We start from the raw sequence: 13,162 nt of genomic DNA, 5'->3' as shown, positions 1-13,162 counted from the left end.
ATTAGAGCTGTTATTGGTGTGAACCAAGGAGACAGATGTCACCAGCAGAAAAAATAGTTGCACAACTTGTCCTGTAATTGACATCCATAAAGGAGAAATTGTAAATAACACTTCAATATCCCATTGCAACCGTTTCCCCTTAATTAGCACTTGAGCAGAAATATTGTTTTAAAAATATAATCTCAGTTTAAAACAATCAATTAATTTCAGAAAAAAAATTACAAAAATGTTCTTTATCGGAAAATATTTTATTATTTCCAAAGAATACAGCTAGCTTTGGTATATGAAGGTGTTTATTTTAATAGATAGAACCACTGCTTGGCACTTAGACATAGTAAAGAATATGTGATCCAAAACATCTGACATGTAAAAAAGCCAAGTTATAACAGATCAGCCATATAAATATTTTGAGAAAAAAGAGTTAAGTGTTGCTCTGCTCTTGCAGATAGTAGACACATGAGTACAGGCACTTACTAGGTGGAGTTTTATTAAAGAATCTTCTGTATGGGTGTACACCACTTGTAGCATTGGTGTTTAAATGGTGACAATAATATAAATAACACACAATTAGGAATAACTTGTTCCCCCCTCTATGTGTGGCTTTATGTAGGGAATAAGTTAGGCCCAGTTGAGGTAGCATGACATAATAGTTAAAGAGAGGGGCTGGCAGCCCTCCATTCTATTTCTGGTTCTGCTAATTACTGGCTGTATCATCTTGGACACATAAGAACATAAACATAAGAACAGTCATACTGGGTCAGACCAAAGGTCCATCTAGCCCAGTATCCTGTCTTCCAACAGTGGCTAATGCCAAGTGCCACAGAGGGAATGAACAGAACAAGTGACCCATGCCCTGTCACCCATTTCCAGCTTCTGGCAATCATCGTCTACCTTCAGGTCACCAAGGGCCTATGCCCATTACTCTAATAGCATCTAGCATCCATTTGTTGTCTGAAGCCTGGACTACAGTAACATCCTGTATGATAGCTAGGGCTTTCATTCACAGTCAGTCACAAACTCTAGCTTGTACAAATTTAGAAAAAAGCCTTTTGAATACATCATGCCTGTGCCCCTTTCCCTCCACTGTTAAGAGCATAAGAACAGCCATACTGGGTCTGACCAAAGATCCATCAGCCCAATATCCTGTCTTCTGACAGTGGCCAATGCCAAGTGCCCCAGAGGGAATGAACAGAACAAGTAATCATCAAGTGATCCAAACCCTGCCGCCCATTCTCAGCTTCTGGCAAACAGAGGCTATGGACACCATCCCTGCCCATCCTGGCTAATAGCCATTGATGGACCTATCCTCCATGAATGTATCTAGTTCTTTTTTGAACCTTGTTATGGTCTTGGCCTTCACAACATCCTCTGGCAAAGAATTGTACAGACTGAGTATGTGTTGTGTGAAAAAAATACTTCCTTTTGTTTGTTTTAAACCTGCTGCCTATTAATTTCATTTGGTGACTCCTAGTTCTTGTGTTATGAGAACTACTTATTTACTTTCTCCACATCAGATTTTATAAACCTCTATCATATCTCTTTTCCAAGCTGAAAAGTCCGAGTCTTATTAATATTTCCTCATACGGAAGCTGTTCCATATCCCCTAATCATTTTTGTTGTCTGTTTCTGAACCTTTTCTAAATCCAATATATCTTTTTTGAGATGGGGCAACCACATCTGCACACAGTATTAAAGATGTGGGTGTACCACGGATTTATATAGAGGCAATATGATACTTTCTGTCTTATTATCTATCCTTTTCTTAATGATTCCCAAAATTCTGTTGGCTTTTTTGACTGCCGCTGCACATTGAGTGGATGTTTTCAGAGAACTATCCACAGTGACTCCAAGATCTCTTTCTTGAGTGGTAACAGCTAATTTAGACCCCATCATTTTATATGTGTAGTTGGGATTATGTTTTCCAATGTGCATTACTATGCATTTATCAGCATTGAATCTCATCTGCCATTTTGTTGCCCAGTCACGCAGTTTTGAAGGATCGTTTTTTAGGTCTTTGCAGTCTGCCTGGCACTTAACTATCTTGAGTAGTTGTGTATCATCTGCAAATTTTTCCACCTCACTGTTTACCCCTTTTTCCAGATCATTTATGAATATGTTGAACAGGACTGGTCCCAGTACAGACCCCTATGGGACACTATTTACCTCTCTCCATTCTGAAAACTGACCATTTATTCCTACCCTTTGTTTCCTATCTTTTAACCAGTTACCAATCCATGAGAGGACCTTCCCTCTTATCCACCGTTTCCCATTGGCTTCCAAGCCCAATCTTCAGGATCCTCAACAGTTTGGCACCAGGTTACATCTGCAACTGTTTTTTTTTCATTTGTAGCCTGCCAAGACAACTATATCTATCAATGTCTGTGATGTTATTGACATGAACTGTGACCTTTAACTGTATAGATCATTGTTGCAACCAGGGTCCTATAATTGCAACAAATCATGTAGAAAGTATGTCAAGTAAGGTGTCAATGAAAATGTTGTAATTTGCTGGTTATAATTATGCTGCTGTATGTGTGTATCATTTTTGTATTTGAAGTTATGAATATTGGCTATGTATTTGTATCTCAATGTGTTTGATTCTAAGTAGCATTAGTGAAGCATTTGTTCAGCTTCTTGAGAAAGAGTTCTTCAGATTAAGTGCCCAATCAAGATACACTTAACTGACAATGGACTTTGGGAGATTCCAATCCACATATGAGGAGCTTTCCTGGGAATGTTCAAGGTAGCATGTGAGCAAGGGCTGCTCTACCTGTAAAGAATTGAGTTATGCATGGACATGTGACTTGCCCATCTGACTCCAAACTCCAACTTGCTGCTGTGATTTTGCACAGTAAGAATAAAAGGGTATCCTTCCACATGGCAGAGGATATAAAAGGCAGCTACATCTTCTCCATTTTATCTTCAGTCCTGCTTCTTACCTCTGGAGGAACTTTGCTACAATGAAGCTCTGAACAAATGACTGACTGACCCATCCAAGCTATGGATGTACTCCAGAGACTTGATTTGAGCCTTTAGTTTATTCCATCACTTCTACAAGCCTGAACCAAGAACTTTGCCATTGCTGTATGTAATTGATTACTTTGACCTATTTTAGCTCTCATCTATATTTCTTTCTTTTTATGAATAATCCTTTAGATTTTTCTAAAAAGCAACAGTGTGATTTGTGGGTAAGATCTAACTTGTATATTGACCTGGATCTGGGGCTTGGTCCTTTGGGATTGGGAAAACCTTTTTTCTTTTACTGAGGTATTGGTTTTCATAACCATTCATCCCCATAAGAAGTGGTGCTGAAACTGGAGTATCTGAGGGAATTGCTTATATGACTTCTGGTTAGCCATTGGGGTAAAACTGAAGTCCTCTCTGTTTGGCTGGTTTGGTGTGCCTTAATAATAAAGGACACCAAGCCTTGAGCTGTGAATGCCCTGCTCAAAGCAATTTGTCCTGAATTGATACTCTCAGTTGTGTCCCACCAGAGGCCGCATCATTACAGCCTAGGAAGAAAATCTTCTGGAGTTGGAGGCAAGATATTCTTGGTGGTGGATCTTAAACTGTGGAATACATTTCTGGAATACGTTAGAAAAAAGCCCATGTCTAAGCATCTTCAGTGTGAACCCCACCTACCTGTCATAAAAAATGAAGATATGGGGAGAGAGAAGATACAAAATTAGGAGGCTGGACAAGCTTATTGACTCCAGATCTTACAATGATTAGCATGAGGCTCAGGTCATGATTGTCTCAGGCCCATGGGGCTGTGATGATTACTGATTGAACTGAGTTTGGATATAGCTTTTACTGATAATCTTTTCAGGCTTTTGCTGGCATTTCCTCTATTTATTTCTTCCTATTGCAAATTATGTTGGGGAAGGATGCAAGATTGATGTTGGCTCAATTGGGAGTGGTGAGATAGGTATGTAAATAGAAGCAAGAGTGCTCAAGTTCCAAGGAGACTGAGTTAAGATGAGCTGTTGGTGAAGGTCTGGAGTTGTGCAAAGTTCCCACAGTACACCAAGTGGTGTTGACACATCTGGGCACTGTGCTGTTGGTCTGCTGTGGGAAGGAGGAGAGGTAGTGAAGCTTTACTCCAGAGAAGTGGAAAGTAGCATTGCAAATGAGAAGCATTTTTATTTTTAATTCAAAGATGTTATTTGTGTGTAGGCTGCATTTACCTTACCTTTGTTCAGAGGTATTGGTGATAATTGTAGTGCCTTCTGGAGCAGACCCAGGAATTACAGCTGCTGAGCTATTTCTTAGGCTTTTCTTCAATTGGAAAAAGATAATCTCTCAACTTGAGTTAACTAACACAAAGTAAAATCCTAGTGAAAACCAGACAGTTTTTTGTTTTCATCCATATTAGCAGGTTAAGTTGAAAACTGTGGGGGGAGCACAGGGTTTTTCTTGACCTGATAAGTCATGTGAAAACTACAAACTGCTTTGTCTTCACTAGAATTTTTCCCTGTGTTTAGTTAACTTATGTTAAGAATACACCTTTTCTCCTAGTAAGGATGAGGTCTTGGTGACAGGGAAGCTTTTGATGTTCCTGCCTGCTGGGTGTTTCTAATACATAGCATCTAAGTTCTGAGTCAGTGCATAGCACTCTGCATTAGCACTTGGCCTACAACTAGATACAAATTAAGCTGTTGGTTATCATCTGTAAAGTCTTAAATAGTCTGAATCCTAGGCATTTGAAAGACTGCCTTTTCCACTCTCCCCTGCTATGGCTGTTGCATTATGTTGTACAAGTCTTGCTGTCTGTCCCCCATGGCTGAACTCCTGGGGCATGGCTTCAGGCCATTTTTAGTGGAAAGATCTTGGCACTGAAATTTGCTCCCTCTTACTCTTTACCGCAGCCCAAGATTAACAATTTTAGGGAATCAGTGCAACACATATTGTTCATGTTGACTTTTTTTTTTTTTAAATTTAAGCCTGAGTTTTGGAAGAGTATACATCCCATTACTAAGTTCAGGTAGTAGAAGTTAGGGTCAGTTTAATTTGTACCAATTACTGCCAACACTTGTTTGTATTAATTCCCTTTATATGTAATGATGGGGACAATAAGAATAAATGAAACCCCTCTATTGCAAAAAATATTGCTTTGGTTACATAAGTCAGTTCTCTATAATTTCAGATCTACTGTTGGATAATAACAATACCTAGCTTTTCTATAAGGCTTTTCATCCATAGATGTCAAAGGGCTTTCCCAAGGAGGTAAGTAACATTATCCCTGTTATATAGATGGGGAAATTGAGGCAAAATCAGTGAAGTGACTTGCCCAAGGTCGCTCATCACACAAGTGGCAGTGCTGGGAATAGACCCAGGCCTCCTGAGTCCCAATCCAGGGCTCTGTCAAGAAGGCCACCCTGCCTTCCAAATAAATATGAATAGTTAAAAATAAATACAATCATTACAAAGTCATAATATTTTTCTTTTAGAGCTTTTGTATAAAATATTTAAAATAAGACATTTCTAATAGACAGGAATTAATTTGCATCATTCACCAAACAAAAAAGAATCAAAAGCACCCTAGCATTTTCCTGTGATCCATTCTTTATAAAATAATATCCATAATTGTCATGAAACAAAAGGTAATTCACAGGTCTTGGCAGCATTTCAGAGCATCCTTTGTAGTAGGATTTTTTAATTAAATTTTACTGTGATATTAGCAGTAAGTGTCTGGAATCTCAGCATGATTTTAGAAGCTTCCAGCAGAGTAAGGGAAAGAGCAGAATTTTTGGATAGAAATACCTGTTATCTTGCTGGGTTCCTGGAAAAACTGTTTCAATATGATCCCCAAATCTTTAACTTTAAAAGCGTTAAAATAACAACAGTCAGAAGGAGCACACACAGCTCTCTCTCTTTCCTATAAAATCCTCCCTGAGGCTAAATCTTTTCAGTTGGAATCCACTGTGAATGCAGCTAAATATTTGATACAGGAGTCCAGAGTAAGTACTATTTATATTCTACCAGATGGAATAGAGCTATGAATTACTGTAAGCGGTTGGTACATTTTTTTCCAGCCTATACAGTGAATCATAAAACTTAATTTTAATGAATAGAGGAAAGGAAGCTATAAATAATGCCTGTAAAACTTTGCTGTTGGACTGAAGTGAAATGATGGGCTGAAGGAAATGTTTTTCTTTTCCAAAGCAGGCGTGAATTGTTGTATGAGCTAATTATATAGTAGTGTACATAGTGCTTCCTCTAATGTTATTTCAGTCTGGCGGTGTTTCATAACCAAGTTTCTCTGGGATTGCATTTCTTTCTTCTTCCAAAAAGTTGTAATTTAATTGAATGCATTTCTTCTACAGCAATTGTATTAATTCTGTATCTTAGATTTAAAAAAATCATACTTCATTACAGCTGAAGCTTTTTCAGGTTGCACATTTCACAGATTTTCGATGAACATTTATTTCCATATTTGATTACACACTGATATAGGTGTATAACTATTATTTAGGCTAACAGAGTTATGCTCAGACATTGCTATCAAGGTGAGAATGTATCCCCAAGGTTTTCTTACCAGCATCTGCACTGCTATATACTTTATGAGAATACATGACAGATGATATAACTTTACAGCAGACATTGTTACACTTTTTTTCTTTTCAACATTGTGAAAGAACATGGTCTTCCATGGTTTAATTTTATAAATTCAGGCAAGAATAAAAAAACATTTTATGTCTATAGGAAACTATAATATTTAGAAACATATCCCCAGTTTATAGGGGGAAATCTTTTTAAAAGTGTAAACAATCACAAAAAACATAGTTCTTGCAACTCATAAAACAAGGGAAGAATTTGACTTGGAGCTACTGAAGTACTCCTGATTTGCAAGATAATATGGGAAGTGGTCTTGCAGCCTGCAGCAGCTTAAAAGAGGAACAAAGACCTCTTCGGAATTAGAAGAGAGGATATCTCTAAATAATAGTAGAGGCATTTCAGGAGCACCTAAACTACAGGTCCCTTGGAGACTATGAATTACACACTAGTGACCAGTAATTGCCAGCTGTACGAGATTTAATGTGGCTCTGCTTTGTTGGATACAAATTGAATTTTGCTAATATTACATGGTAGCTTGTTATGCACAGATGGTTTCCAAAAGAATAGTTACATTACCTTCATTACAGTTCAGTTGGAGATCTATGCTTAACCATATTTCAGTAACAAATAATAAAAAAGTTTTTAGGAAATGTTGCATAAATTATATTCACTGGGTTTTATATAAATTAGATCTATTTCCTCTCTTTCTTCCCCCTACTTCCCAAATGTGGCATGATGGATGGGCCTGGGAGCAAAGGCTTACGTTTTAGGATCTTCAACAACCTTCAGGCAGCAATGCCTTCAGGAGATATCGTTCGTAATTGGACTTCATGTCCCCAAAGAGTTGTGGTGGCAACCTACATTGTTTTTTGTACTGGGTAAGGGCCAATGACACTTTCTTCTGATGGCACTGCTAGCACAGACACTGAAGCTAAGAGCAAAAACTAAAGGAAACTGGAGAGCATATGAAGAATGAAAATTCCACTTATCCATGCTCCCTTTGTTTGGGATGGCAAAAAGAGAAGGTGCCAGGAGCAGTAAATTGATTTCTGGAACTTTAATAGCTAATGGCAGGTGCTCAGCTTGTGAGCTGTAATTTTTCCACTTTTATTTTCAGAACAATTACAATGACAGCCCATCTTAGGGTCCAAATCTGATATCCTTTCCATAGCAGGACTATTCCTGAAGGAAGCTACTACTTGACTTGATTGGTTTGCCTTTTGGAAGCTCTTGCTACATGGAAAAGGTCCAGGTCAAAATTTTCAAGCACCTACATTACTTTTGAAAATGGATCTTAGGCTCCAAGTCATTCAGATGATTTTGAAAATTTTACCCTTAGTTTTTAAATAAAAAAGAAGGAAATAAAGCTTCAGTATTCACCAGTCATAGGGAAACTTCTTAATCTTTTGCAGGAAGAACAACATTCTGATGTACCTAAGATGCTAATGTATAACTTCCCAAAGATACCTTTCTTTATTTCATCATTATTCCTGTGCACTAGTTCTTGTCAAGATTTTCTTAATATACCTGATTTGAAATTTGTAGAATGAGTCATTTGAGATAAGTCAAAGCAAATAGAAATTAGAAAAAAAATATTGATGCACAAAAATGTTCAATATTTCTACTGTGTCCCAATTTAGGACAAGAAAAAAAAATCTCAAGCTCTTGCAGGATGGGGGAAGAAACATTTCCTGCCCAGCTCTAATTAGTAGGTAACTTTTTACAGGACTTGTCTTCACTGCAGTATTAGCTGGAAGTATAACTCAAGTTTTGCCCTTAACCCACTACTCATCCACATACCAAAATCTCTATCTCCAGTTAAGCAGTGCTTTAAACTCAAGATATTTGGCCTGTTAAGGAGTATGGGTTGCAGCCTGAGTGTTTCTGACATTTGAGATAGTAATGCAGTGAGGATAGAGCTACGGGCTCCACCTCCAGTTAGCTCAATTCATCAGCTGCTAATCCAGTCACTTTGTGCTGCTAATCAATTTGCTTTAATCACTTTGCCTAGCTCTAGTGTTGTTCCACTCAAGCTAGGCTGACTCAAGAGGAGCATGGATAACACAAGTTAACTCTGCAGTGAAGACATACCCTTAGTGTGACAATCTATTGAAGACACAGTCTTTTTATGGTCCATGTACCACTTTTCACTTTCTATGAAAGGAGAGAGAATTTTGAATCCTCTGATCATCATTAGTGCTGGTGAATACTGTAAAACATTTTAAGAGCTATTCACATTTTTAAATGAATTGCTTAATTGTATTTGCACCATTTTTTGTGTTCACTTTCAACAAATATTCTAGAACTGAGTTTACTGGTAACACAACAGCAAATTTTAAGCAAACTATTCACTGAATAAATAGTCTATTTCAGTACAATTTGTTTTTAGAATTACATTAATTTGACTATTTTGTATTATGGTAACACCTAAGAGCCAAGTCATGGACCAAGACCCCTTTGTGCTAGGCACTATACAAACACAGAACAAAAAGACAGTTTCTGCCCCCCAAAATTTACAATTTAAGGCTTTGTCTACACTAGCACTTTTGTCAGTTGGGGTGTGAAAAAACACACCCCTCACCGACATAAGTTTCACAGACAGAGTGCTGGTGTGGACGGCGCAAGAGAGGCTCTCCTGCCAACATAGCAAACACCACTCGTGGGTGTTTTAATTATGCCAACAGGAGAGCTCTCTCCCGCCAGCAAAGAACAGCACAGTGGCACGCCTGTAAGGCTGTGTCTACACTGTCCTGCAGTTCAGCATACAGGGGTGGGAATAACAGTGTGCACCAAAGTACTGCACTGTAACTCCCTGGTATGGATACTGCTGGCACACGCTAAAAGGTTCCTAATTCACACTAATGTAATCTTATTCAAACTGGATTACATTAATGAGGACTAAGAACCTTTTCATTCATACTTTCAACATCTACACTGGGGAGTTACACACCGCAGTTTGGTGCATCCTCCTATTCACACCCCATTAGTCCAAGCTGCAGGGCAGTGTAGAGAAGCCCTAAATAAATATAATCAGAGAACAGAAATGTACCATGTAATCTATGTCTCCAATCAAAACTGCAAATTTCACATATGAAATATTTCACTATATTCATGAGCCGTTGATTGGAAGACCAAGAATTAGTCACAGAAACTGTTCACAACTATGTTTAAAAATGGTTGTTTGTAGGCAATTTGTCAGCAGAAAAATGATTAAATTCACTGAAGTATACATAACGAATTAATCACCCAGCTCTAAAATGTGAATTCTACCTGTATGCACACCTATTCTCCTCTAAAATGACCCTTAACATGTATTTCAGTAGTAGTACCCTGATTTAAAGAGATATAATACACTTTTAAAAGTTCTAGTAAACTTGGATCATATTTTTCCTTTTAGAATTTTCTGTTCATTTTAGCGAGTATCTTAATTTGGAGAAGAATCCTGCTGACCCTGTAACTTGAGACATACGTTTGTCGCATTGTATGAAACTGCTGAGCTTCAAACAAACAATAAAAGGTTTTGGCATTCAGATTAGTTTGTCCCTATGTGCAGGTTAACAGGTGTCCGCTTAAGTATGTCCTGGCAGAAAGGATTTGCTACTATGTCTGTTGACAGCAAGCACATTGCACCAGAGCTGTAAGAGAGAGTACCAGTGATGAGAATACTGCCTTCTTGCATTAATTATATGCTTCTTTGTGGCTCAGCAATATACACTGCTTACAGTTCCCAGTGATACACAGTAGATATCGCCACAGCAGCTGTGACCTTTTCCAAGCCTAGAAGTTTTAAGTTCCAGAGCTAGTCCAGAGGACAAGATGCAGGAGCTGGGCAGAAATAAACAGCAGTTTTCATAAAGGCAAATGGTGGATGCGAACATCGCCTATGGATTATTCAGACACTAAAAGTGACTCTTCCGATGAAGAGTGCTGTTTCTCGGGAAGTAGTGAGGAAGAGTCCAATGATGAAGTTGAGAAAATATCAGAGTCAGTGTTCACAAAACAACACTTAAAAATCATTTCATGTTGGATTGTTTGCTTGTTCTCCATTGTAGCTAATGGCTACCTTTAAGTGGCACACTTTTAAAAACTTTTGACTGAAAATTTATTTTAACATAAGTCTAAAGTTTTATTAATCAGTTGCATGTTTGTAGCTGTGCATGCAATTTTTATAACCTTAACATTAACTAGTATAATAGTAAGAGAATGGGTATTAGTGTACATATGTTATAGAACAATATAGGTACTGTATTTTAAAGTTGATATGCATATTATACTGTACTTGTACTAATGTTTCTGTACTGCTGAGAATACAAAGTCTTTTTCTTCTGCTTTTGAAAGTTTGAATAGGCATTTAATCTTAACTAGAACAGGATTGCCGAACACCAGTTAAATAAACTCCGTAATGTGGCAGTTGGCCAAGTATATGATATCCTTTTAAAAATGATTAAGCACAAAGCTTACAGTATAGTAATGCAAAGGTTCTTACAAAATGCTGAAAAAAGCAAGGAAATTCTGAGCTTTCCTGTCTCTGTTCAGTTCCAATAAATCTGTTCACTCAAGGCTGTACATACTGTATGGCATACAAGCTAACAGAATCAGCGATAAAAGGGCATATGTGCTACAGTAAGGAAACATAAGTTTATGCAGGTAGTGGTACTACAGCAACAATAATTTCCTTCCTGTTCAGAACCTTAAGATTTGTAACATAATAGTAATGGCATGATTTCCTTTTTTAAAACTAGTCGTGCCACAGTCGCATATAGACAACTGAATGGATATTGTTTCATTTTTACCTAATAATGACTCTTCTTCGGCAGAAGCTGAGTGTTGTGGAGGCAGTTTTCTCAGTTTCTGCAGGAAGGGAGTACCTGCTTTTCTTCTGCAGCATCCCCTTTGTCTGAACAGTGTCTCCATAGATTCAGAGTAATAGTTATTCCATCATGAAGTCCCATATATGAAAATGTTATGGCATCGTTCAATGGCCTAGAGACTTGCATCAAAGTAATTTTCCCAGTGTTATTTAATGTTGTAGCTTCATAGTATGGCAATGATACAAGAGTTTCCAATTACATGAATTTTAATTGTTTGGCTTTTAAATTTAACATAAAATCAGCTTCATAATTATGTCCTCATAAACTAATGTTAATATTGTTTTGCTTTCCTAATTGTATATCAAAACAGTATTACAAAGAGACCAGCATAAATTTCACTGCTCCTGCTACAATATGAACTCACCATGTAAATGCATTTCATGTGTGTTTTTTTGGTTTTTTTTTTAAATTGACAAGAAATGTGTATCCTTGTTCAATACACGGAGTTTTTCCAAACTTATGAATATCATGTTCTGGCCTGATTCACCACTATTTTGTCATAATTTATGCATATGTGGAGAGTGTGCTTAAAAATAAAAGACTCTGATGAGTACCAGTTGTAGACTTTTACACCCACTTCGCACAGGTTAGAAAGACTAACCAGGGTGCACAGCAATGGGGAGCATCCAGCTCAATTGCCAATGAATTTTCATCTGTAAAAATAATGACTTAGTTAATCAATGTAAACTGAAACCATAACCATCTCTATTTTTACCACTTTATAATTTTTAAATTTCGATACAGTTAAACTCTCTTTTTGTGAAGAAAAAAAATTGCATCTAGGATGACATTTATTATAAGCTTCAGTTAGGACTAATGAACAGCTAAGGGCTTAACTCAAGTCATGGACCTGTTTGACTGAAATCAAATGTTATGATCTGTAGCCATGTATTGCAGTATGATATAGAACAGGAGATACAAAGCATTGATTAATGAAGATTCAGAAAGTAAACTAAATGTATTTCTAGGTAAATGTATGGTTTGAAATGACACATTTTAGTTCCTGAAGAAGGATTTAAAAATGAGAGTGGGATTTTCAAACATGCTCAGAAATGGCCTAACTGCTTCCACTAACATCGATAGTAAAACTCCCATTAATACCAATAGGACCAGAGTTAGGCCAATGCTGAGGGCTTTTGAAAATCCCAACTAATTGAGCTTCCCACAAGGCACCATCCCTTCCCAAGCTCCCTAATGTGCAGAGTGGAGAGTTCATACTGAACCATGCCTTGGATGTGATGTAGCCTGCTGTATTTTGCACACATCCCAAGAAGCAACATTGTGTGGATGGGAGTGAGTGCATCTAGGGTGCACTAAAGAAATAATCCCTGGACTCACTTAAGTGCCTGGCCTGTGATTCTTCCTAGTGCTTGTACAGGACACCCAAGAGACTGGAAGCTTTGGGAATCCTTCTCTCCCTATCTTCCACACTACACACAAAACAGTGACTATTTAGCTCTAAAAGTCATTAGTTATTGAGAATGATTCAGTTATATTTCTGTAATGAGATACTGTAAGGTGAAGTAAGGAGCAGATGAAATATAGTTTATTGGGGGAAGACAAGACTCATAGCCCTGAATATATGTATTTTTTAAAAAAAATATGTGAATGTCTAATTTTCTGACAACTATGATTGTTATTGGCTTATATAAACAGTATATGGCAAAGAACAAACCACTCATTAGGAAAGTGAAAAACACAGCACATTTCTTAACTGAATATCTGATGTTATC

At 37.4% G+C, this 13,162-nt stretch overlaps 1 protein-coding gene across 4 annotated transcripts in view; it reads left to right on the top strand.

Annotated features, from left to right (window-relative positions):
* Positions 1 to 13,162, top strand: part of PRKG1 (protein kinase cGMP-dependent 1) — an 869,388-nt gene that overhangs the window by 735,528 nt on the left and 120,698 nt on the right. The window lies entirely within an intron of this gene.

The sequence above is a fragment of the Dermochelys coriacea genome, chromosome 7 (genome assembly GCF_009764565.3).
Source record: "Dermochelys coriacea isolate rDerCor1 chromosome 7, rDerCor1.pri.v4, whole genome shotgun sequence".
In the NCBI taxonomy this organism is placed as follows: Eukaryota; Metazoa; Chordata; order Testudines; family Dermochelyidae; genus Dermochelys; species Dermochelys coriacea.
The sequence above is the reverse complement of the archived record's forward strand: the minus strand, read 5'-3'. Positions and strand labels throughout refer to the sequence as shown.